The sequence below is a fragment of the Mus caroli genome, unplaced genomic scaffold (assembly GCF_978045245.1).
Source record: "Mus caroli unplaced genomic scaffold, Mus_caroli_1 scaffold_5, whole genome shotgun sequence".
NCBI classification, from domain to species: Eukaryota; Metazoa; Chordata; class Mammalia; order Rodentia; family Muridae; genus Mus; species Mus caroli.
The window spans coordinates 21,016,553-21,044,471 of NW_028227260.1; the positions used below are offsets into that span (position 1 = coordinate 21,016,553).

The window sequence follows — 27,919 nt, forward strand, 5'->3', positions numbered from 1 at the left end:
AAAAATATGGTAGAGCTCAAATAGTTTCAGCCAAGATTATGATGATCAATCCTGAAATCCAGTCCCTCCCTTACCTTCATCTCTGCAACAATAACTCTATGTCTATAAACCTGTAGCATATCAAGAAATTGGGACATTAGCATCAACTTTGTAGAGGTTAGCAGATAATGTGCATAAAGTTCATTAACACAATGAACACAAAGACTGGCACAGCATAAATGACAAATGACAGTTAATATTACTTTTTGCCATATTTACATTATCATTCCTCACTACCCTAAAGTTTGTTTTTTGTTTGCTTGCTTGCTTGTTGAGATAGGGTCTCAGTATATAGCACAATCTCACTTCAAACTTACCTTAACTTCCTGGTCCCAAAGTTACTGGCCTGCGTCACCTGGCCTAATCTATAAATCTTTTGTTTGGACCTGAGGCACTCATTTCCATGACATACGTGCTTTATGTCTGATGTCCCTCCTATATTTGGACACTGCTCGAAAAGGAAACCGTGCTGTCATCACTCCTGAACTCTTACAGATATGCCTTTTCTAACAAAAACAGCCACTGCCTGTCTCGTCTCTCAACTTCCTTGTCACACCCTCAGCAATCCTATACCATGATACATAAACTGCTCTAGCTTCCCCTTCAAGAAACACTTGCCGGGCATGGTGGTACATGTGTGCTGTGGTGGTTTGAATCAGAATGGCCCTCATAGGCTCATACATTTGGATACATAGTCCCCAGTTAGTGGAACTATTTGGAAAGGATGAGGTATGACCTTGGAGGAATTGTGTCATGGTGTGGGGAGGCAGTCTTTGAGATTTCAACAGACAGGAGTTGAAATCTCACACCATCCTTAGTGTGGTCTCTACTCCTGCTTAAGGTTCAAGATGTGAGCTTTCAGTTGTTTCTGCTGCCATGCCTCCTCTCTTCCATCATGGGTGCTAACCCTCTGAAACATATATAAGCCCAATTAAATACTTTCTTTTTTTAGTTGCTTTGGTCATGGTGTTCATTACAGTGACAGAAAAGTAACTAATACACCAGTAATCTCAGAATTTCAGAGCTAGAAGCAGAGGAATCAGTAGTTTAAGGTCAGCTTTGACTAGATGAAACCCAGTCTAAAAACAAAACAATATAAAACAGAACCCTCCTTTACTTTCCAAGTTTAAACAAATACAGTTGGTGTACAAGGAAATTATTTTCTCCATACCAGTGCTACTCAAAGTGTAATCCAGTTATTCTCAACCTGTGGGTCATGACCATATCAGATATCCTGCATATAAGACATTTATTAATTTACATGACAATTCATAACAGTAAAATTACAGTTATGAAGTAGAAACTAAAATGATTTTATGGTTGAGGGCCACCACATATTAGGAACTGTATGAAATCTATTAGGAAGGCTGAAAACCACTAGTGTAATCCATAGACTAATACTGATCTGTCTACAGGTCTATAGTAAGTACAAAAAACGACAGTATTACTTCTCAAAAAACTGGCAGGATGTTTTAATAGCCATTGAATCTAATAATGAAAAATTGAGGTTTGTTATATTGCTTTTTGTTCACATTATTTTACTAATTATTCTCTTTTTATTTTATAAAATAATCCATTAGAAACCAAAAATAAAGGAAAATATGTCCTTGTTCTTCATCATACAGTCTAAGGAGCACTGTGTTAAGTGTTCTATCAGCTTCATATTGTCTTAACAAGAAGGAAGGCAGGCAGAGGCAGGCAGAGGCAGGCAGATTTCTGAGTTCGAGGCCAGCCTAGTCTACAGAGTGAGTTCCGGGACAGCTGGGGCTATACAGAGAAACCCTGTCTGGAAACCCCCCACCAAAAAAAGAAAAAAAAAGAACTTAAAAAAACAAAACAAAACAAAACAAACAAACACAAGAAGGAAGGCCCAAGTATTGATGCTTCAATCCCACTTAGAAAGGGGAACAAAATAATCACAGGAGGCAGAGGGAGAGAGGTACTTGGGTGGAAGAGGTGAGGGGGAGGGAAAAGGGGGACAGGATCAGGTATGGGAAGAGACAGAAGTCCAGAGGATTCAGAAGAATGAATACAAATAAGCAACTGTGTGGGGTAGAAGGTGGGGGAACCTCTAGAAAGTGCCAGAAACCTGGGATGTGAGAGCCTCCCAGGACCCAATGAGGATGGCATTAGCCAAAATGTCCAAAAGTAGGGAGATAGAACCTGAAGAGACCACCTCCAGTAGAAAGACATGGCCCTTAGTTGACAGATGGGGCCACTTACCCATCTCAAAATTCTTGTCTAAAGGAAATGCAGGGATAAAAGTGAAGCAGAGACTGAAGGAAAGGCCATCCAGAGACCACTCCAACTTGGGACCCATCCCATGCACAGATACCAAATTCTAATACTATTATTGATGCCATGTTGTGCTTGCAGACAGGAGCCTGGCATGGCTATATTCCACTAGTACCTGACTGAGACAGATGCAGATACTTACAGCCAACCACTGAACTGAGGTCGGGGACCCCTATGAAATAGTTAGGGGAAGGACTGAAGGAGCTGAAGGGGATTACAGCACCATAGGGAGGACAACAGTATCAACTAGCCAGACACCTCAAAGTTCCCAGGGACTATGCCACCAACCAAAGAACATACATGGGCTGGTCTGTGGCCCCCAACTACATATGTAGCAGAGGACTGCCTTGTCTGGTATCGGTGGGAGAGGATGCACTTGGTTCTGTGGAGGATTGATGCCCCGCCCCAGAAGGTGGATGCTAAAGGGAGGTAGGAGTGAGTAGGTGGGTGAAAAACCTCTTAGAGGCAAGGGGGAGGAGGGAGGGGAGCTCATGGAGGGGGACTAAAAAAAAAAAGAGTTCTATCAGATGGGAGCTGACAAGTCAAGGAAGTTCAACAGATGACCCTTTTAACTCTCCAAGGAGAATTTGAGATTATCTCTACCATTGTGCCTTAACTCTTTTCCTGCTACTGTGATAGAATACCATGAACAAAAGCAACTTAAGGACAGAGGTGCTTATTTTAGTTCATAGTTCAAAGTATATTCCAGTAGGAAAGTCAAGGCAGCAGGTACTTGAAACGTTCGGTTACATTGAGTGCACAGTCAAAAAGGTGATGAATGTCTGCTGCTGCTCAGTTCCTTTTCTGTTTATACAGTCCAGAAAAGTGTCACTCAACAGTGAGAGAGGGTCTTCTCACCTCCATTAAAATACAATCAAGATCATTTCCCATAATTATTCACAGGTATGCTTGAAGACCTAACTCTCAGTGATTCTAGATGTCATCAAGACATCAACTGATATCAACCATAAGTGAGATGGGATGACTCATTCCTCTTTGAGTTTCATACCATGCAGCAATACCACATCCTGCTCCTCTTTACTTCCAGTTACCCTTCTCCCTAGCACATCCCTTCATTCATTGGAGAACCTGCTCACAGATTTTTTTCCTCATGAAGTCGTTTCAATATTCTACGAGGTATCAGGAATAACACAGAGACCCAACTTCTTTGACCTTATCAAGTTCAGATAGTTACCTCCACTCTCATTTCAGCTACTCTCATAATCATCCCCCAGACTTTGGCCAGCAATTGGCTCACTTCTGGAATATGAAATACATGTTCCATTTCACCATTAATATATCCACCAGGTTCTCACTATACATATTCTTTGCTTTCAAAACATCCTAGCTGCTCCTACTTTTCACCAGTTCTTTGTTTAATTTGTTTTGTTGTTGTATGAAACAAGGTCTCACTGTGTACTCCTGGCTGGCCTGGAACTCACAGAGATCTACCTGTCTTTGCCTTCTGGGTATCCCCCTTCTGCCACCACACTACACCACACCACACCCAGTACATTCTTTTTTAACTTTATGCTTTGTTTTCAGAGAAGGTCTTATGCTGGCCTTAAACTCAAAATCCCCATACCTCAGTTCCTGAATAACGGGATTACAGGCCTGTGGCACCAAATCTACCCATTCTTGACTTCAACCTATCTATCTTAAATTCCAGCACTCTTCACTTGTCCCACCTACCTTTCATCACATTTGCAAACCTATCCCTAGTTCAATTCCACTACAATAGACCATTGGATGTGCTGGAGAAGAAATAACCCATTGGACTGGTGGCAAAATATTTTCACTGTGTAAAATATATAGATTATACTGACTGATAATTCTCCCATAATTTCCTACTCAGCTCTTTCCTTTCCACAATCCAGAGTAAACTTGATCCCATTATCTCTCCCTTCTCTCCATGCAAATGATTTACTTCCTTTCTTGAAAAATAAAACAGAAAGGAAATAATCAGACAAGAAAAAAATTTGGCTTCTAATAACAGCTCTTCTTCCTTCACCCACCCTTTCCTCTTGTTAAAAGTGGAAATGCTATCTTTCCTTCCTCCTAAAGCCAGTGCTGGCACCCAGATCACATTTTTTATTTGATCAATTATTTGTCCCTTCTTTCTATGGTATCTTCAATCTCTCACCCTGTTTCTTTCTCTTTCTTTACAATACTATGTAAGCAAGTATACTGACCTTAAAAACCCACGCTTCTTTTCCTTTCATTCCTTCTTGTCTGCCCCTCTCCGACAGTTCACAGCCAAACATCTCTATCTACATTTATATAGCTCAAAATGGCCCCCTTTTGGAATGGGTAGCAGTTTAAACATGGTAAAAAACTCAAAATTATCAGTTCTATATCCTAATTCTTTAGCTCTCACTTGTGTGCCTCTGCCATTCTTACTGTTGCAGCCATAACACAGGTGATGATCTCTAACTAGAATTATTGTCCTACTCACCCAAATAGACTCCAAAGCTCAACTCTGTCTCCACGAAAAATGATTCTCCATACCAAAATGATCACTAAAAAATGAAGTGTGGGCTAGAGAAATGGCTCAGTAATTAAGCAGAGGATCCAGAAACTCCAGTTCTAGGAGATCCAACACCTTCTTCTGACCTCCTCGGGCTGCAGCACACACATGGTGTACATACATACTCAGGCATACAAAAACACATAACATCAATTAATTACATTTTAAAAAATGTAATCTCTCATTATCTCATACCCAAAACCCCTCAAAAGCTCTTATTTTCATTTTTGTGTGTGTGTACATGTATTAGAGGGTGTCCTTAGAAGCAGAAAGAGGGTATTGGAGCTGAAGTTACAAGTAGTTTTGGAATACCTGACATGGGTGCTGGGATTTGAACTCAGCTCCTCTGAAAAAGTAAGCAGCAAGTGAATTGCTGAACCATCTCTCCAGTCTCTCCCTATTTTTTCTTTTTCTTTTTTTTAATTTATTATTTACATTTTTACACTCCATATTTTAACTCCCCCCACACACACACATACCCGTCCACCCTTTGACTGTTTCACATCCCATACCTCCTCCCCACCCTGCCTCCACATGGATGTCCCCACACCCCACCCACCTGACCTCTAAACTCCCTGGGGCTTCCTCTTGAGGGTTGGATGCATCATCTCTGAGCACAGACCCAGCAGTCTTCTACTGTATGTGTGTTCAGGGCCTCATATCAGCTGGTGTATGCTGTCTGTTTGGTGGTCCATTGTTTGAGAGATCTTGGGGGTCCAGATTAATTGAGACTGCTGGTCCTCCTACAGGATCGCCCTTCTCCTCAGCTTCTTTCAGCCTTCCCTAATTCAACAACAGGTGTAAGCTGCTTCTGTCCATTGGTTGGGTGCAAATATCTGCAACTGATTATTTGAGCTGCTTGTTGGGTCTTCCAGAGTACGGTCATGTTAGGTCCCTTTTTGAGAGTGCTCTATAGCCTCAGTAATAGTGTCAGGCCTTGGGGCCTCCCCCTGAGCTGGATCTCACTTTGGGCCTGTCACTGGACCTTCTTTTCCTCAGGCTCCTCTCCATTTGCATCCCTGTAATTCATTCAGACAGGAACTATTATGGGTCAGAGATGTGACTTTGGGATTGCAACCCCATCCCTCATTTGATGTCCTGTCTTCCTGCTGGAGGTGGGCTCTATACGTTTCCTTTCTCTACTGTCGGGCATTTCATCTAAGGTCCCTCTCTTTGAGTTCTGAGAGTTTCTTACTTCCCAAGTCTCTGGTGCATTCTGAAGGGTCCCCCCAACCTCCTATCTCCCAAGGCTGCCTGTTTCCATTCTTTCTGCTGGCCCTCAGAGCTTCAGTCCTTTTCCCTCACCCAATACCACTCTTGGGAATATACCCAAAAGATGCCCCACCATGCCACAGGGGCACATGTTCATAGTGGCCTTATTTGTGATAGCCAGAAGCTGGAAATAACCCAGATGTCCCACAACAGAAGAATGGATACAGAAAATGTGGTTCATTTACACAATGGAGTACTACACAGCTATTAAGAACAAGGACATACTGAGTATTGCAGGCAAATGGATGGAACTAGAAAATATCATCCTGAGTGAGGTAACTCAGACCCAAAAGGACATGCATGGTATGTATGTACTCCCAATTTTTCTTTAAGAATGAATTGCCCATGGCCTAAAAAGGCCTTGCCTCTCTGGTGTCATCTTTTATCCCTCACACACAGCATCAATTATATAAATGAATATGCTTACTATAAATAAAAAGCAAGAGCCCCTTCTTCAGAAACATAAAAAAGAACTTTTTACTTTCTGTGGTCTTTCAGGTCACCATGGTGTGGTAATTTGAATGAGATATCATCCATGTTCTTGTGTGTCTGAACACTTGGTTCACACTTGGTTACACTGCTTGGCTAGACTTAGAGAAAGTATGCTAGAGAATGTATGCCACTGGTGGTGGGCTCTAAGGTTTCAAAAGCCATGAGGTTTCTCTGCTTGTTGCTATTCCTACTGCCATGCCTGGTGCTTTCTTCCATGCACATGCATCACCTCCACCTCCACCACTGTCATTATGATGATTGTAATGGACTCTTATCCCTGTGGAACTATAAACCCAAAATAAACCAATCCTTCTACAAGTTGCTTCAGGCATGCATTTTGTATTGCTTATCATAGCAATACAAAAGTAACTAATACACATGAAGTTCAGTTGTTATTACTGTTTTTTTCCTGGGTTTTGTTTGTTTTGTTTTTGTGGCTAGGGACTGAACCCAGGGCCATACATGCAAGGCTCTATCACATAGTTAAAACTCTAGCTCTATTTCTCCTTTTTTGAGATAGGGTCTCAATACAAGTATAGCAGTGTATGCCTTTAATTCTAGCATTTGAGAGGCAGAAGCAAGTAGACCTCTGTGAGTTCAAGGTCAGCCTGGTCTATGAGTTCCAGAACAGCTGTAACTACATAATGAGACCCTGATTCAAAACAAACAAACATCCTACTTGAGATAGGGTCTCACTAAGCTGCCTTGTGATTCTTCTGCCTAAGCCTCCTGAATAATTATAATTATAGACCTAACCTTGGCAATATGAGTTTTTTATTTTTTCTGTCACGCTCTTGGGGGTAAAGGCAAATCACTCAGTATACAGTATGCATGCTCTGGACCCTGAATTTCTCCACATCTCCACTTAAGGACAGAGTCTCAGGCAATTAGCCATGATCCTTTTCAGGAAGGCAAGAAAGAAGATGTAGGACCAGAGAACTCTAGGATCTAAGTTCTCAGCACACAATCCACTGATGCCACATACAAAAATCCAAAGTTAAAATATATTAAGACTTTTGGGACAACAAGCATTGCATTAAACCTCAACTGTAGGGCTCCATGTGACAACAGGATTCACATGCTCATGAAGCCACCCTTAATCTAAAAAAGGCCTGGGAATGTGGTTTAGAGATTAAATACTTGTCTAATATGAATGAGGCCATAAGTGTTTGATCTATAACACCACAAAAAATGGACAACAGAAAAGTAAAACCATCAGGCTATTTGGTAGAATGAGTAAGACCACACTCCACAGTGGGCTATACCACTTTGTATGGTTCATTACTATATTGTGGCCTACATTGGTTGCAGTGGGTGGGGGGAGTAAAACCAGCTAGATTCATATTGCTAGCCCATGGTGCTATTGCTCCTCTTCTGTACTGCAGACACTCCTGCTGCATACTACGTATTTCACCTCTACCTACGCTGACCAACAACAAATGTTCATTCACTTGCCATTTGCGCTGACTACATCCAGCACACAGAAATTCTGGTATTCACCAAAAGTCCTCAGCTCTTCCATCTCCCAGTCTTGTTTCATTTACTATCCATACTAATTCAGCAAACATGCAATGAGCTAGATAATTCCTTAAACTAGGGAGGCAGATAAGCCAAAGTTAATGCACTGTCTCAACAATTATCACCAAGTACCAAGAGTAGTAAATGCTGTCTTACTCAGGGTAGCTTCCTTGGTGAAGAGAATTATTATAACATGGAGCACCGAAATTAAGCTGGGCTCAGTGTAGGCACTCAACAAATATTTACTAAGTAAATGAGTATATAAATAAATGTTAATTGTATGTAGATTCCTATAGAATGAGCATTCTAGAGGGAAAGAGACAGGCAATGGTAGAACAGTTTCATTAAGTGCTACAAAGTAAGTAAAACAGAACAATAATTGCCAAATGAATGAGTAAATTTAAAGCCTACATATAAGTAACTGAGAAGAAAAGCCTACATAAAAGAAAACTAAGCTATGGACTTTAAATATATTATAATATTTAATCTTTATAACAAATCAGAGACACTCTGTACAGCATTGAGACACTAAAATACAGAGGTTAAAAGATAAAAAATACAGGAGCCAAACTATCTGGTTCGAATTTTACTTCTTCCATGTATAACTGTGTGAACATAGGAAGTTTATATAAATTCTTTGTGTCCCAGTTTCTATAAGTTGTGAAACAGAAAAATTACTAGTAACCACCTTTTAGAGATGTTGCTAGGATTCAATGAACTTAAAGTATTCAAGTGCTTAATACATGATAAATGTTATCTATAACAATAAGAAAATTAGTCTGAATAGTTAGGCAAATTGCTAGCAATTATAAAACTATTTAAGTAGCAGCATAATACAAAAATGTTGGTCTTCATGAGCCCGTAATATCTAACCAAGTATGCAACTAAAATGTAACCGTAAGTAGAACCAAATGCTACAAGAATGTAAAATCAGGCACTTGATTGCTTCGTTCAGGGCTGTGGAACTAAGTGGGACCCAAAGATCAGAGGAGCCAGAACAGCCAGACAAATTTTGCTCAAGATTCTATCTGGCTTCCAATATGCTCAGCCTCTGCTCTCTGAGAATACTCAGGGAGCTAGGCCTTGTCACCAACCTATAATTTGGAAAGCCAATATCTTCATCCATAAATAAAGAAAGGAAGAGTATATTTTACCTTCCTTCATTTAAAAAAATCTCAGAAAAAATCCAAATCAATTTTTGGTTTGGGATTCTTGCAACAACCTTTATCAGATAGAACACAATCTACAAAAATAGAAGCAAAGGTACCCATAGTTCTCACCACTGGCTCCATTGCCTCCAGGCAAAGGACTTGGAGTAGTGCTAAAGAAACTAAACAAGCTCCATGTACCTGAGAAGTTTCTGCTCTCTGCTCAGTACCTGGCATATGAGTTTGCCATTTAAAAGAACTAAATTCCAAAATAACCTGATGTTACAGACAAAACAGGCCATTCTCTACATATCTTGTAAGCTTCTCAGTCACTGTCCCATTACTCTATTCCCATTTATATTAAAACTCCTCAAAATGAAGTCACTCCTTACCTCTTTCTTTCACAATCCCAATCGAATCTATCAGCAAGTCCCATATTGATATATGTTGAAAATAAAACCGTTTCTCATCAACACGGACTCTGGTAAGTCACCATTTTCTAACAAGACAAGAATTTCTGGGGGAGTTTTTCGGAGACAGGGCCTCATCTCACTATATAGCAAAGATTACCATGAATTTCTAATCCTCCTGGCTTCCATAGTCTTGAGTATTAGAATTACAGACATGTACAACCATGGCAGGCTTATGTGATGCTGGGATCCAACCCTAACTGACTCATGTTCCTCAAATTTTTTTCTTTTTTTGGTTTTTGGAGTCAGTGTAACCTTGAGTGTTCTAGAACTTGCTCTGCGGACCAAGCTGGCCTTGAACTCAGAGAAATTCACCTTCCTCTGCTTCCTGAGTGCTGGGATTAAAGGCATGAGCCACCACTGGCCTGAATGTTTCTCATTTTCTAAATATCAAGAACATCTAGAGAACCTGTTAAAATACAGAACCAAACATTATGGCATTCTGATGTAGTTCTCAATGTACATAGAACACATTAAAAGAACGTAAAGAGAAATTTTTACTCCTCACTTGAACTGGGAAAATACAAATACCAGGTGACTGTAGTAAAAAGTGAAAATGTATACAGAGCCACATTCAAATATACTAAAGAAAAAAGCAATATGGAATTATAAAATAGGTTTAAGTAACCCTCCGAAAGGAGGGAAAATGTAAACAGAGGCATATAGAACAGAGGAAAGATTAAGGATCATTCATTTTGGTACCATGCTTACCTAGCATACACAAAGTCCTGGGTTCAATCCCCAGTACTGAATAAAACCAAAAATGTTATCTCAGGTCTATAATCCAAGTTTAGGGGTTGGTAGCAGGTGGATCAGGAGTTCAAGGTCACTTTTAGCTACATAGCCAAGTTTGAAGTCAGTTGAGCTATGTAAGACCCCTTTCAAAAACTAAAACAGAGGCTGGCAAGATGATTCCCTCAAAGCCTGAAGCCCTGAGTTCAGTCCCTGGAATTTATGTAGAAAGGTAAAAGGAGAATCAACTCTACAAATGTGTTCTCTAACCTCCACATGCAAGCCCTCCCCCTGCCTACAAATCGAGCAACACACACACATACACATACATACACATACACATACTTAATTTAAAAATAAAATCTCATTTCATGTTTAAATGTAGACTGAAAGGAAAGGGATAAAGACTGGGGATAATTCAATGACAAAATGCTTGCCTGGCATTGTCTGGGATTGAGCTGCAGGGGAGAAAAAACTATATACAAAACTATATACACACAAGCATGCAGGGAGACACATGCAAGCACACATACAAACATGCACACACATACATGCAGGCACGAATGTACACACAGGGACTTATGCCCATGCTGGCATGCACACACACACACACACACACACACACACACAGGCATGAATACACACACACAGGCAAGCACAAGGACTCAGTACACACACCCAGATACACACAAACAAGCATGCATGCCTGTACATAAATAGTCATAAATAAGAGTTAATTTTGAAAGAGGGAGAAACAAAAAAAGAGGGTTGGTAAAGTTATTAAGCAGATTAAAGGTCCTTGTTCTGTCTGTAAGCCTAATGAGTTTGATCCCAAGGACCCACATAGTAGAGAGAATTGATGCCAACAAGTTGACCTTTGATGCCCACATGAACACCATGGCACATACATACACAAAAGCTCACACACAGAAAGGAGGGAAGAAGAAAGAAAGAAGAGGAAGCAGAGGGAGGTGGGAGGAAAGAAGGAATAGAACTAGATTTTTTAAAAAAGAATTCAGAAGGCGGTTTGATATTATATCCCTTTAGCAAAATTATATTAGCAGAGCCTATAACTTGCTTAACAACAAGTTCTTGGGCAGGTTTACAGAACATAGCATGAGTTTCCCATTGTGGATCAGGCCTTAAGTCCAATTAGAAAGCTGCTGGTTACCTCCATAGCATTCATGCTACTATTGAGCCAGTGAGCATGCCAGGCCAGTCCCGTAGCTCACAGGATTCACAGCTGGGTAAGAGTGTTGATGGTTTTTCTTTCCCAGCAGCCTACAAAAACACCTTCTGATACTATGAAAGTTACCTAGTATGAAGAATGCTTCCAGGACAGAACCTGCTTGAATTTTCCATATCCTGTGATCAAAGTGTATGGTGTCTTCAGCAACAGGATCTTACCAACAAGTTCTAGTGAATAACTAAGAACAATAACAATACTCTGTATTGATGTTTTGGAGGGGAGTGACCTCTATGACCACCTTCCCATATGGAGTATTTCACCCCTGGCATTGGGCTTTTTGATAATCTACAGCTTCTGAGATGGGCATTATCCTGGTATGTGAGGTAAATTAAATTAAGCTTGTCTGTGTGTATGGATGTACATATAACAGGAAGCTTATAAACTATTATTTATATGGCTTTTTCAAACATCTTTAGTGCTGGTTATCCCTCTACCTCCCCCACTTCACCCTCATATCTACTCCCCACTTAAACCTTTACCTCCATTATTTACCTTCCCTTCATTATACTACCTTCTAAATATTTCTAAATATCTATAGGCCCCTTCATCAGAGAAATTTCTTTATGTAGTGGATGATGTTTAATACAGTTTCTCACAACTGGTCAAAATGCAGAGAGTAAGTCACTGTGGAGTGCTCAGCTCTAAATGAGACATCTATATCACACCTCTCTCCCTGAAAGGCTCAGAGAACCTAAGAGAAGGGGGCAGGGGGTTGTAAGATAGGGATTAGCCAGGCAATGGTGGCTCACACCTTTGGTGGCACACTTGAGAAGCAGAAGTAGGGGGAATCTCCTGAGTCCAGGCCAGGCTGGACTGTAGAGTGAGTTTCAGGAAAGCCTGGTCTGTAGAGTGAGTTCCAGGACAGCCTAGGCTACAAAGAAACCCTGTCTTGGAAAAAAAATACAAGTTTATATCACACCCTTTTCCTTAAGGATCAGGAAACATTGTAGAAGAAGGGGCAGAAAAATTTTAAGAGTAGACTGTTGTGAAATAATATCTTCTGGACAGGTTGGAGTCATTGCACTCATAAACCCATAACAAATAGAGTTCTTAGCACAGCACAAAACTTGCATAAGATCAAACCGGTTAAAACTCCAGCATGGATGGGCTAGAGAGACACCTCAGCAGTTAAGAGCACTGATTGCTCTCTTCCAGAGGTCTTGAGTTCCATTCCCAGCATGGTGGTTCACAACCATCTGTAATGGAATCTGATGCCCTCTTCTGGAGTGTCTGAAGACAGTGACAGTATACTCACATATATAAAATAAAAAAATCTTAAAAAAAAAAAAAAAAAAAAAAAAACCTCCAGCATAGAGATGAGGTTCTACCCCCTAGCCGAGAAACTATTGGCAGTCAGTGGCTACAGAGGAAGAAAAGTCAGTTTTCTTTAGCCAAACCGGGGGGTGGGGGTGGGGGTCGTACCAACAAACTTAATTTAAACAAAAATATTTTCCTCCAAACAAAACAAACAAGGAATTCCATGCAAAGAAAAACTGGTACCATAAAACAGGTCAAAAGCTTGTAGTTAAAGAGATCACAGGCCTGGGTGATTAAGCTACTACAGTTGTTCTGCTCAGTGAACATAATGTGCCCATCAAATTACCATCTAAATAACCATGTTCATGCCTATAGAATATTACTGCTCTCAGCTTAGTAAAAGAAGTTTCTCTTGCTGATCATGTTGGTATATTCCTTTAATCTCAGTGTTTGGGAGGCAAACAAAGGCGGGTCTCTGGGGACAGCTTGGTCTACAGAATACTCAGGCCAGCCAAGGCTATATAGTGAGACCCTGTCTCAAATGTCTCAAAAAAGAAAAACAACAACAACAAAAAAACCAAACACCAAAAAACAACAATAACAATAAAAAACAAACAAACAAACAAAAAACCAGGAAAAAAGCCCTTCTCTTTCTAGTAGTATAAATGGTCGTAAGTGCAAACTTATAATCACAGGACAAAGAATAAATGATTTACTGTGTATAAATAGAACACAGCACTCCCTCCAAGGCTCATGAAACATCTTGGAAGAAACAGAAAAATGTAAAAACCTGAGGAAGGTGGGAGAGCAGTTTGGAACACAGAGTTCTGGGCATGACATGGCTGTTAAACTCTTGATTACCTGTAGATTTGCACAAGATTGTTCTTCTAACATTCTGTCCTGGAAAAGGTAGGGGCTCACAAAGCTCCAACCTTCCCTGGAGATATAAAAGCAAATCTTTAGTGGTTCAGCCACTGCTAAGTTGTTAGTAAGTAATCCTGATAAGGAGGCCTCCTTAAATCCAATGAGTTATTAAAAAAAGACATAAAAGTAGAAGAAAAGAGTTGGGAATAGGAAGGGGATCAGGAAGGGGTGAGAGGGTGAAAGAGGGTAATGGGGGGTGAGTATGATTAAAATACATATAGGTCTGGCTGCTGATATGGCTCAACAGGTAAAAGCACTTGCCATTTAAGACCCAAACTCAATCCCTGGAACCTGCATAAAAAAGTCAGATGCAGTGGTGTACATCTGTAAACCCCAGTACTCCTAAGGGAGAGGGGAGGTGAAAATAGATGGGAGGTGAAAACAAGAGAGCTGCCCACAAGTTCACAGATTAGCTAGCCTGGAGTAAGTGCAGCAGAAACAAGGGAGTTGCTTCAACAAGGCAGAATCAGAGAACTAACTCCTGAAAAGTTACCCTCTGACGTGCATATATATATATGTATATGTGTATACACACACACACACACACATTGAGTCAGAAACTGAGGTTGGGATCTATCTTGTTTTTTTTAATGGGTCTTTCAAATAATTGATACACACTAAAGTTTAAAGTGCACTGTTCTACAAAACATAGTGTTTAGCACAACTCTACTGCCTTACAAGAGAAATGAAATTATTCATTTTTTTTCTAAATTTGAGAACACTACTCTAGAAACAATTAATTTGAAATTCAAATTCATACTCAGAAAATCACTTAACCTCCACAGTTCCAGATTCTTATCATCAAAAATATCATAGTGGACACAGGGCCACAAGCCTCTTCCGGTCAGAAAAGCACCTGAGCAGCTGGGGCGCAGGGTCTGCTGACACTCGCCAACTGCCCACAACACCCGCCACAGGATCTTAAGACTTCTGGTGAGGGGAGCACAGCTTCTGCTCCAATCCAATTGCGCGCAGGACCTGAGACTGCATTAGTTAGGGAAGCAGAAACCGGCCTGAGTAGGGCCACAGGCCTCACCCGGCCGGATCAGCGCCAGGGTAGCGGGAGCGCAGGGTTGCCTGACACCCGCCAGCTACCCACGACCCCCGCCGCAGGATTTTGGGACTGCTGGTGAGTGGAACACAGCTTCTGCTCCAGTCCAATCACGCGGGACCTGAGACTGCTCTGGTTGGGGAGAGAGAAATCCAGCCCACACAGGGCCACAAGCCTCTTCCGGTCAGAAAAGCACCTGAGCAGCTGGGGCGCAGGGTCTGCTGACACTCGCCAACTGCCCACAACACCCGCCACAGGATCTTAAGACTTCTGGTGAGGGGAGCACAGCTTCTGCTCCAATCCAATTGCGCGGGACCTGAGACTGCATTAGTTAGGGAAGCAGAAACCGGCCTGAGTAGGGCCACAGGCCTCACCCGGCCGGATCAGCGCCAGGGTAGCGGGAGCGCAGGGTTGCCTGACACCCGCCAGCTACCCACGACCCCCGCCGCAGGATTTTGGGACTGCTGGTGAGTGGAACACAGCTTCTGCTCCAGTCCAATCACGCGGGACCTGAGACTGCTCTGGTTGGGGAGAGAGAAATCCGGCCCACACAGGGCCACAAGCCTCTTCCGGTCAGAAAAGCACCTGAGCAGCTGGGGCGCAGGGTCTGCTGACACTCGCCAACTGCCCACAACACCCGCCACAGGATCTTAAGACTTCTGGTGAGGGGAGCACAGCTTCTGCTCCAATCCAATTGCGCGGGACCTGAGACTGCATTAGTTAGGGAAGCAGAAACCAGCCTGAGTAGGGCCACAGGCCTCACCCGGCCGGATCAGCGCCAGGGTAGCGGGAGCGCAGGGTTGCCTGACACCCGCCAGCTACCCACGACCCCCGCCGCAAGATTTTGGGACTGCTGGTGAGTGGAACACAGCTTCTGCTCCAATCTTTAAATAGTGACAACTATAACAACTAACCCCAGAGATTACCAGATGGCGAAAGGTAAACGTAATAATCTTACTAACAGAAACCAAGACCAGTCACCATCATCAGAACCCAGCACCCCCACTTCACCCAGTCCAGGGCACCCCAACACACCGGAAAAGCTAGACACGGATTTAAAAGCATATCTCCTGATGATGATAGAGGACTTCAAGAAGGACGTTAATAACACACTTAAAGAAATGCAGGAGAACACTGCTAAAAAGGAAGAAGACAATAAAGAGAAAGCACAAAAATCCCTTAAAGAATTGCAGGAGAACACTGCTAAAGAGATACAAATCCTTAAAGAAAAACATGATAACATAATCAAACAGGTAGAAGTCCTTACAGAAAAACAGGAAAACACATCCAAACAGATGATGGAAATGAACAAAACCATACTAGACCTAAAAAGGGAAGTAGACACAATAAAGAAAACCCAAAATGAGGCAACACTGGAGATAGAAACCCTAGGAAAGAAATCTGGAACCATAGATGCAAGCATCAGCAACAGAATACAAGAGATGGAAGAGAGAATCTCAGGTGCAGAAGATTCCATAGAGAACATCGGCACAACAATCAAGGAAAATGGAAAATGCAAAAAGATCCTAACTCAAAACATCCAAGAAATACAGGACATAATGAGAAGACCAAACCTACGGATAATAGGAGTGGATGAGAATGAAGATTTTCAACTCAAAGGACCAGCAAACATCTTCAACAAAATTATAGAAGAAAACTTCCCAAATCTAAAGAAAGAGATGCCCATGAACATACAAGAAGCCTACAGAACTCCAAATAGACTGGATCAGAAAAGAAATACCTCCCGACACATAATAATCAGAGCAACAAATGCTCTAAATAAAGATAGACTACTAAAAGCAGTAAGAGAAAAAGGCCAAGTAACATATAAAGGCAAGCCTATCAGAATTACACCAGATTTTTCACCAGAGACTATGAAAGCCAGAAGATCCTGGACAGATGTTATACAGACACTAAAAGAACACAAATTCCAGCCCAGGCTACTATACCCAGCCAAACTCTCAATTAACATAGATGGAGAAACCAAAGTATTCCACGACAAAACCAAATTCACACATTATCTCTCCACGAATCCAGCCCTTCAAAGGATAATAACAGAAAAAAACCAATACAAGGACAGGAACCACGCCCTAGAATCAACAAGAAGGTAATCCCTCAACAAACCTAAAAGAAGACAGCCACAAGAACAAAATGCCAACTTTAACATCAAAAATAACAGGAAACACCAATTTCTTTTCCTTAATATCTCTTAATATCAATGGACTCAACTCCCCGATAAAAAGACATAGACTAACAAACTGGCTACACAAACAAGACCCAACATTTTGCTGCTTACAGGAAACTCATCTCAGAGAAAAGGATAGACACTACCTCAGAATGAAAGGCTGGAAAACAATTCTCCAAGCAAATGGCATGAAGAAACAAGCTGGAGTAGCCATTCTAATATCTGATAAGATTGACTTCCAACCCAAAGTCATTAAAAAAGACAGGGAGGGACACTTCATACTCATCAAAGGTAAAATCCTCCAAGAGGAACTATCAATCCTGAATATCTATGCTCCAAATACAAAGGCAGCCACATTCATTAAAGAAACTTTAGTAAATCTCAAAGCACACATTGCACCTCATACAATAATAGTGGGAGACTTCAACACACCACTTTCACCAATGGACAGATCATGGAAACAGAAACTAAACAGGGACACAGTGAAACTAAGAGAAATTATGAATCAAATGGATCTGGCAGATATCTACAGAACATTCTATCCTAAAACAAAAGGATATACCTTCTTCTCAGCACCTCATGGTACCTTCTCCAAAATTGACCACATAATTGGTCACAAAACAGGCCTCAACAGATATAAAAATATTGAAATTGTCCCATGCATCCTATCAGATCACCATGGACTAAGGCTGATCTTCAATAACAAAATAAATAATAGAAAGCCAACCTTCACGTGGAAACTGAACAACACTCTTCTCAATGATACCTTGGTCAAGGAAGGAATAAAGAAAGAAATTAAGGACTTTTTAGAGTTCAATGAAAATGAAGCCACAACATACCCAAACTTATGGGACGCAATGAAAGCATTTTTAAGAGGAAAACTCATAGCTCTGAGTGCCTCCAAAAGGAAACTAGAGAGAGCACACATTAGCAGCTTGACAACACACCTAAAAGCACTAGAACAAAAGGAAGCAAATTCACCCAAGAGGAGTAGACGGCAGGAAATAATCAAACTCAGGGGTGAAATCAACCAAGTGGAAACAAGAAAAACTATTCAAAGAATCAACCAATCAAGGAGCTGGTTCTTTGAGAAAATCAACAAGATAGATAAACCCTTAGCCAGACTCACTAGAGGGCGCAGGGAAAGCATCCTAATTAACAAAATCAGAAATGAAAAAGGAGACATAACAACAGACCCTGAAGACATCCAAAACACCATCAGATCCTTCTACCAAAGGCTATACTCAACAAAACTGGAGAACCTGGATGAAATGGACAAGTTCCTAGACAGATATCAGGTACCAAAGTTGAATCAAGATCAGGTTAATGATCTAAACAGCCCTATATCCCCCAAAGAAATAGAAGCAGTCATTAATAGTCTCCCAACTAAAAAAAGCCCAGGACCAGATGGGTTTAGTGCAGAGTTCTATCAGACCTTCAAAGAAGATCTAATCCCAGTTCTTCACAAACTATTCCACAAAATAGAAACAGAAGGTACTCTACCCAACTCATTCTATGAAGCCACAATTACTCTGATACCTAAACCACAAAAAGACCCAACAAAGATAGAAAACTTCAGACCAATATCCCTTATGAATATTGATGCAAAAATCCTCAATAAAGTTCTTGCTAACCGAATCCAAGAACACATCAAAACAATCATCCATCCTGACCAAGTAGGTTTCATCCCAGGGATGCAGGGATGGTTCAATATACGGAAATCCATCAACGTAATCCAGTATATAAACAAACTCAAAGATAAAAACCACATGGTCATCTCCTTAGATGCGGAAAAAGCATTTGACAAGATCCAACACCCATTCATGATAAAAGTCTTGGAAAGATCAGGAATTCAAGGCCCATACCTAAACATGATAAAAGCAATCTACAGCAAACCAGTAGCCAACATCAAAGTAAATGGTGAGAAGCTTGAAGCAATCCCTCTAAAATCAGGGACTAGACAAGGCTGTCCACTTTCTCCATACCTATTCAACATTGTACTTGAAGTCCTAGCCAGAGCAATTCGACAACAAAAGGAGATCAAAGGGATACAAATTGGAAAAGAGGAAGTCAAAATATCACTTTTTGCAGATGATATGATAGTATATATAAGTGACCCTAAAAATTCCACCAGAGAACTCCTAAGCCTGATAAACAGCTTCGGTGAAGTAGCTGGATATAAAATTAACTCAAACAAATCAATGGCCTTTCTCTACACAAAGAATAAACAGGCTGAGAAAGAAATTAGGGAAACAACACCCTTCTCAATAGTCACAAATAATATAAAATATCTTGGCGTGACTCTAACTAAGGAAGTGAAAGATCTGTATAATAAAAACTTCAAGTCTCTGAAGAAAGAAATTATAGAAGATCTCAGAAGATGGAAAGATCTCCCATGCTCATGGATTGGCAGGATCAACATTGTAAAAATGGCTATCTTGCCAAAAGCAATCTACAGATTCAATGCAATCCCCATCAAAATTCCAAATCAATTCTTCAACGAATTAGAAAGAGCAATCTGCAAATTCATCTGGAATAACAAAAAACCTAGGATAGCAAAAACTCTCCTCAAGGATAAAAGAACCTCTGGTGGAATCACCATGCCGGACCTAAAGCTCTACTACAGAGCAATTGTGATAAAAACTGCATGGTACTGGTATAGTGACAGACAAATAGACCAATGGAATAGAATTGAAGACCCAGAAATGAACCCACACACCTATGGTCACTTGATCTTCGACAAGGGAGCTAAAAACATCCAGTGGAAGAAAGACAGCATTTTCAACAAATGGTGCTGGCACAACTGGTTGTTAACATGTAGAAGAATGCGAATCGATCCATTCCTATCTCCTTGTACTAAGGTCAAGTCTAAGTGGATCAAGGAACTTCACATAAAACCAGAGACACTGAAACTTATAGAGGAGAAAGTGGGGAAAAGCCTTGAAGATATGGGCACAGGGGAAAAATTCCTGAATAGAACAGTAATGGCTTGTGCTGTAAGATCGAGAATTGACAAGTGGGACCTCATGAAACTACAAAGCTTCTGCAAGGCTAAAGACACCATCAATAAGACAAAAAAACCACCAACAGATTGGGAAAGGATCTTCACCTATCCTAAATCAGATAAGGGACTAATATCCAATATATATAAAGAACTCAAGAAGGTGGACTCCAGAAAGTCAAATAACCCCATTAAAAAATGGGGCTCAGAACTGAACAAAGAATTCTCACCTGAGGAATACCGAATGGCAGAGAAGCACCTGAAAAAATGTTCAACATCCTTAATCATCAGGGAAATGCAAATCAAAACAACCCTGAGATTCCACCTCACACCAGTCAGAATGGCTAAGATCAAAAATTCAGGTGACAGCAGATGCTGGCGAGGATGTGGAGAAAGAGGAACACTCCTCCATTGTTGGTGGGATTGCAAGCTTGTACAACCACTCTGGAAATCAGTCTGGAGGTTCCTCAGAAAATTGGACATAGTACTACCGGAGGATCCAGCAATACCTCTCCTGGGCATATATCCAGAAGATGTCCCAACCGGTAAAAAGGACACATGCTCCACTATGTTCATAGCAGCCCTATTTATAATAGCCAGAAGCTGGAAAGAACCCAGATGTCCCTCAACAGAGGAATGGATACAGAAATTATGGTACATTTACACAATGGAGTACTACTCAGCTATTAAAAAGAATGAATTTTTGAAATTCCTAGCCAAATGGATGGACCTGGAGGGCATCATCTTGAGTGAAGTAACACAATCACAAAAGAACTCACACAATATGTATTCATTGATAAGTGGATATTAGCCCAAAACTTAGGATACCCAAGATATAAGATACAATTTGCTAAACGCATGAAACTCAAGAAGAATGAAGACCAAAGTGTGGACACTGTGCACCTTCTTAGAATTGGGAACAAAACACCCAGGGAAGGAGCTACAGAGACAAAGTTCGTAGCTGTGATGAAAGGATGGACCATTTAGAGACTGCTGTATCCAAGGATCCGTCCCATAATCAGCTTCTAAACGCTGACACCATTGCATACACTAGCAAGATTTTGCTGAAAGGACCCAAATATAGCTGTCTCTTGTGAGACGATGCCGGGGCCTAGCAAACACAGGAGTGGATGTTCACAGTCAGCTATTGGATGTATCACAGGGCTCCCAATGGAGAAGCTAGAGAAAGTACCCAAGGAGCTAAAGGGATCTGCAACCCTATTGTTGGAACAACATGATGTACTAACCGGAACCCTGGAGCTCTTGTCTCTAGCTGCATATGTATCGAAAGATGGCCTAGCCGGCCATCAATGGAAAGAGAGGCCCATTGGACTTGCAAACTCTATATGCCCCAATATAGGGGAAAGCCAGGGCCAAAAGAATGGGAATGGGTGGGTAGGGAAGTGGGGGGCGCTATGGGGGACTTTTGGGATAGTATTGGAAATGTAATTGAGGAAATTATGTAATAAAAAAAAAAAAATGAAAAAAAAAAAAAAAAAAAAAAAACAATAAAACTCAAAAAAAAAAAAAAAAAAAAAAAAAAAAAAAAATATCATAGTGGTCTTCCTTACTATAACCACTCCAGGTAGCAACTTATTATGTACCATAATCCCTAACTGAACTTCAAAAGTCTATAATCTTTGGACATTTGTGGATATGAAATCTGTAGCATTTGGGCTGGAGAGATGACTCAGTGGTGAAAGAGTGCTTTGCATGTTCGAGGACTTTAGTACACAGATCCTAGCACCTGGGTAAAAAGTGAGTGTAGCAGTAATCCCAGTCCTGGGAGGGGCAAAGGCAAGAAGATCACTGGGAATTGCTAGCCACCATTTTAACTCAAGGTTCAGTGATAAATCATCTCAAGAAAATAAAACAGAGTGATACAACAAAACAATTAATGTCCTCCTCTGGCCTTGGTGGGCTCACAAACATATGCTCATATGCATATACATACAAGCATATACATACTCATACAACATATACACACTGGGTCTACGTGGTTAACTATTGGAAGCAATCATGAAAACTCCACAATATTTAGTAATTTCCAATTGACCTAAAGTAAAAACTTAAGAGTACAGTGAGTATGTTGAGCTAGGAGTGTACTGAGTAAGCAAGAACAGCCAGCCGCGTACTAAGGATCTGGTTTTCAGCTAGGTTCCTTGTTCTCTGGCAGCCCACAGAAAGAAGCAGAAGAAAATTTAAAAACTGAATGCTTCCATGAAACTTGTGCTAGAATGTACAAACAAAAGCAGAATATACCTTAGAAATGTGATTAAAGACATATCGGACCCATAAACTCATAAAACATTTGTAAGTTTAAAAATTCTTAAAGTTTCAGTAGTTTTATCATTGTAAATGTCAAATATCTACTGTACAAAAACATGTCCACCAGTCATGGTTTTCTTTTTGTTTTAACCAATAATCACATCAGAATAAAAAAACCTTCCCAGAATCCCCAAGTTTTACCGCCTCACATTGTTTGTAAGAAAGTACAAATAATGTAAGTATACAACCATAAAGGGAATGGCCAAGTAACTGGTGATAAACATATAGATAAGAAGGTATCAAAAACATGCTGTAGGTCGGCCAGGGAGGGCTCTACCAGAGCAGGTGGGGGAGCCATCTTGGGTCCCGGGTCCCTCAGAGACTAGTCTGCACAGGTGAGAGTGCACACTACAGAAGCAACACAGCTTCTGGGACAGACCACATTTCAGGCTCCAGACATCCGGGCACCTTCCCTGCCAGAGGAGAGGTGTCCGCCCGGGAGGGCTCTGCCAGAGCAGGTGAGGGAGCCATCCTGGGTCCAGGAACCCTCAGAGACTAGTCTGTGCAGGTGAGCGTGCAGACTGCAGAGGCAACACATCTCCTGGGACAGGCCCTGTTTCGGGCCTTCATCTTCTGCCAGGAGGCAGGTCCTAACGCCAGATATCTGTGTACCTTCCCTGCAAGAGGAGAGCTTGCCTGCAGAGAGTACTCTGACCACTGAGACTCAAGAGAGAGCTAGTCTCCCAGGTCTGCTGATAGAGGCTAACAGAATCACAGGAGGAACAAGCTCCAAACAGAGACAACTATAACAACTAACTCCAGAGATTACCAGATGGCGAAAGGCAAACGTAAGAATCTTACTAACAGAAAAGAGACCACTCACCATCATCAGAACCCAGCACTCCCACCTCAGCCAGTCCTAGATACCCCAACACACCCGAAAAGCAAGACTCAGATTTAAAATCATATCTCATGATGATAGTAGAGGACATCAAGAAAGACTTTAATAACTCACTTAAAGAAATACAGGAGGGGGGCCTAGCAAACACAGGAGTGGATGCTCACAGTCAGCTATTGGATGTATCACAGGGCTCCCAATGGAGAAGCTAGAGAAAGTACCCAAGGAGCTAAAGGGATCTGCAACCCTATTGTCGGAACAACATGATGTACTAACCAGAACCCCGGAGCTCTTGTCTCTAGCTGCATATGTATCGAAAGATGGCCTAGTCGGCCATCAATGGAAAGAGAGGCCCATTGGACTTGCAAACTTTATATGCCCCAATATAGGGGAATGCCAGGGCCAAAAGAATGGGAATGGGTGGGTAGGGAAGTGGGGGGCGCTATGGGGGACTTTTGAGATAGCATTGGAAATGTAATTGAGGAAAATATGTAATAAAAATATTAAAAATTAAAAAAATAATAATAACTATAACCAAAAAAAAAAAGAAATACAGGAGGACACTGCTAAAGAGTTACAAGTCCTTAAAGAAATATAGGAAAACACAACCAAACAGGTGATGGAATTGAACAAAACCATCCAAGACCTAAAAAGGGAAGTAGAAACAATAAAGAAAACCCAAAGTGAGACAACTCTGGAGATGGAAACCCTAGGAAAGAAATCTGGAACCATAGATGCGAGCATCAGCAACAAAATACAAGAGATGGGAGAGAGAATCTCAGGTGCAGAAGATTCCATAGAGAACATCGGCACAACAATCAAAGAAAATACAAAACGCAAAAGGATCCTAACTCAAAACATCCAGGAAATCCAGGACACAATGAGAAGACCAAACCTACGGATAATAGGAGTTGATGAGACGGAAGATTTTCAACTTAAAGGGCCAGCAAAGGGCAGGATCAACATTGTAAAGATGGCTATCTTGCCAAAAGCAATCTACAGATTCAATGCAATCCCCATCAAAATTCCAACTGAAGATTTTCAACTTAAGGGGCTAACAAATATCTTCAACAAAATTATAGAAGAAAACTTCCCAAACCTAAAGAAAGAGATGCCCATGAACATACAAGAAGCCTACAGAACTCCAAATAGACTGGACCAGATAAGAAATTCCTCCTGACACATAATAATCAGAACAATAAATACACTAAATAAATAAAGATATAATATTAAAAGCAGTAAGGGAAAAAGGTCAAGTGACATATAAAAGCAGGTCTATTAGAATTACAAAAGAATTCTCACCAGAGACTATGAAAGCCAGAAGATCCTGGACAGATGTTATGCAGACAATAAGAGAACACAAATGCCAGCCCAGGCTACTATACCCAACAGAACTCTCAATTACCATAGATGGAGAAACCAAAGTATTCCATGATAAAACCAAATTCACACAATATCTTTCCACAAATCCAGACCTTCAAAGGATAATAAAGGGAAAATACCAACACAAGGACTGAAATTACACACTAGAAAAAGCAAGAAATTAATCCTTAAACAAATCTAAAAAAGACAGCTGCAAGAACAGAATCCCAACTTTAAGAACAGGAAGCAATAATTACTTTTCTTTAATTTCTCTTAACATCAATGGACTCAATTCCCCAATAAAAAGACATAGACTGGCTACACAAACAGGACCCAACATTTGGTTGCTTACAAGAAACCCACCTCAGGGAAAAGGACAGACACTACTCAGAGTGAAAGGCTGGAAAACCATTTTCCTAGCAAATGGTCCAAAGAAACAAGCTGGAGTAGCCATTCTAATATCGAATAAAATTGACTTCCAACCCAAAGTTATCAAAAAAGACAAGGAGGGGCACTTCATACTCATCGAAGGTAAAATCTACCAAGATGAACTCTCAATTCTGAATATGCTCCAATTACAAGGGCAGCGACATTCATTAAAGACACGTTAGTAAAGCTCAAAGCACACATTGCACCTCACACAATAATAGTGGGAGACTTCAACACCCCACTCTCACCAATGGACAGATCCTGGAAATAGAAACTAAACACATGGGCACTACCAGAAGTTATGAAACAAATGGATTTAATTGATATCTACAGAACATTTTATCCTAAAACTAAAGGATATACCTTCTTCTCAGCGCAACATGGTACCTCCTCCAAAATTGACCATATAATTGGTCACAAAACAGGCCTCAACAGATACAAAAATATTGAAATTGTCCCATGCATTCTATCTGATCACCACGAACTAAGGCTGATCTTCAATAACAACATAAATAATAGAAAGCCAACATTCACGTGGTAACTGAACAACACTCTACTCAATGATTCCTTGGTCAAGGAAGGAATAAAGAAAGAAATTAAGGACTTTTTAGAGTTCAATGAAAATGAAGCCACAACATACCCAAACTTATGGGACACAATGAAGGTAGTCCTAAGAGGAAAATTCATAGCCCTGGGTGCCTCCAAAAAGAAACTAGAGAGAGCATACACTAGAAGCCTGACAGCACACCTAGAAGCTCTAGAACTAAAGGAAGCAAACTCACTCAAGAGGAGTAGACGGCAGGAAATAATCAAATTCAGGGCTGAAATCAACCAAGTGGAAACAAAAAGAACTATTCAAAGAATCAACCAAACCAGGAGCTGGTTCTTTGAGAAAATCAACAAGATAGAAAAACCCTTAGCCAGACTCACTAGAGGGAAAGGGACAGTATCCTAATTAACAAAATCAAAAATGAAAAAGGAGACATAACAACAGAACCTGAGGAAATCCAAAACATCGTCAGATCCTACTACAAAAGGCTATACTCAACAAAACTAGAAAACCTGGATGAAATGGACAACTTCTTAGACAGATACCAGGTACCAAAGCTAAATCAGGACCAGATTAACGATATAAACAGTCCCATTTCCCCTAAAGAAATAGAAGCAGTCATCAATAGTCTCCCACCCAAAAAAAGCCCAAGTCCAGATGGGTTTACTGCAGAGTTCTTTCAGACCTTCAAAGAAGACCTAATTCCAACTCTTCACAAACTATTCCACAAAATAGAAACAGAAGGTACTCTACTCAATTCATTCTATGAAGCCACAATTACTCTGATACCTAAACCACAGAAAGATCCAACAAAGAGAACTTCAGACCAATTTCCCTTATGAATATTGATGCAAAAATACTCAATGAAATTCTCGATAACCGAATCCAAGAACACATCAAAACAATCATCCATCCTAACCAAGTAGGCTTCATCCCAGAGATGCAGGGATGGTTTAATATATGGAAATCCATCAACGTAATCCACTATATAAACAAACTATAAGACAAAAACCACATGATCATCTCATTATATTTGGAGAAAGCATTTGACAAAATCCAACACCCCTTCATGATAAAAGTTTTGGAAAGATCAGGAATTCAAGGCCCATACCTAAACATAATAAAAGCAATCTACAGCAAACCAGTAGCCAACATCAAAGTAAATGGTGAGAAGCTTGAAGCAATCCCACTAAAATCAGGGACTAGATTAGGCTGTCCACTCTCCCCATACCTATTCAACATTGTACTTGAAGTCCTAGCCAGAGCAATTCGACAACAAAAGGAGATCAAGGGGATACAAATTGGAAAGGAAGAAGTCAAAATATCACTATTTGCAGATGATATGATAGTATATATAAATGACCCCAAAAATTCCACCAGAGAACTCCTAAACCTGATAAACAGCTTCAGTGCAGTAGCTGGATATAAAATTAACTCAAATACATCAATGGCCTTTCTCTACACAAAGAATAAACAGGCTGAGAAAGAAATTAGGGAAACAACAACCTTCTCAATAGTCACAAATAATATAAAATATCTTGGCGTGACTCTAACTAAGGAAGTGAAAGATCTGTATAATAAAAACTTCAAGTCTCTGAAGAAAGAAATTATAGAAGATCTCAGAAGATGGAAAGATCTCCCATGCTCATGGATTGGCAGGATTAATATAGTAAAAATGGCTATCCTGCCGAAAGCAATCTACAGATTCAATGCAATCCCCATCAAAATTCCAACCCAATTCTTCACTGAGATAGAAAGGGCAATTTGCAAATTCATCTGGAAAAATAAAAAACCTAGGATAGCAAAGACTATTCTCAACAATAAAAGAACCTCTGGTGGAATCACCATGCCTGACATTAAGCTGTACTACAGAGCAATCATAATAAAAACTGCATGGTTACTGGTATAGCGACAGCCATGTAGACCAATGGAATAGAATTGAAGACCCAGAAATGAATCCACACACCTATGGTCACTTGAACTTTGACAAGGGAGCTAAAACCATCCAGTGGAAAAAAGACAGCATTTTCAACAAATGGTGCAGGCACAACTGGTAGTTATCATGAAGAATTCGAATTGATCCATTCTTATCTTCTTGGACAAAGCTCAAGTATAAGTGGATCAAAGACCTCCACATAAGACCAGAGACACTGAAATTAATAGAGGAGAAAGTGGGGAAAAGCCTCAAAGATATGGGCAAAGGGGAAAAAATCCTAAACAGAACAGCAATGGCTTGTACTGTAAGATCCAGA

General features: G+C 40.7%; 1 protein-coding gene and 1 non-coding gene across 4 annotated transcripts in view; one reads left to right on the forward strand and one right to left on the reverse strand.

The window, feature by feature from the left end:
• Positions 1 to 27,919, reverse strand: part of Phf8 (PHD finger protein 8) — a 119,167-nt gene that overhangs the window by 85,648 nt on the left and 5,600 nt on the right. The window lies entirely within an intron of this gene.
• On the forward strand, positions 7,822 to 7,928 carry LOC115030163 (small nucleolar RNA SNORA4). The gene has a single exon (XR_003835786.1). It is a non-coding gene; the product is annotated as a small nucleolar RNA SNORA4 (small nucleolar RNA).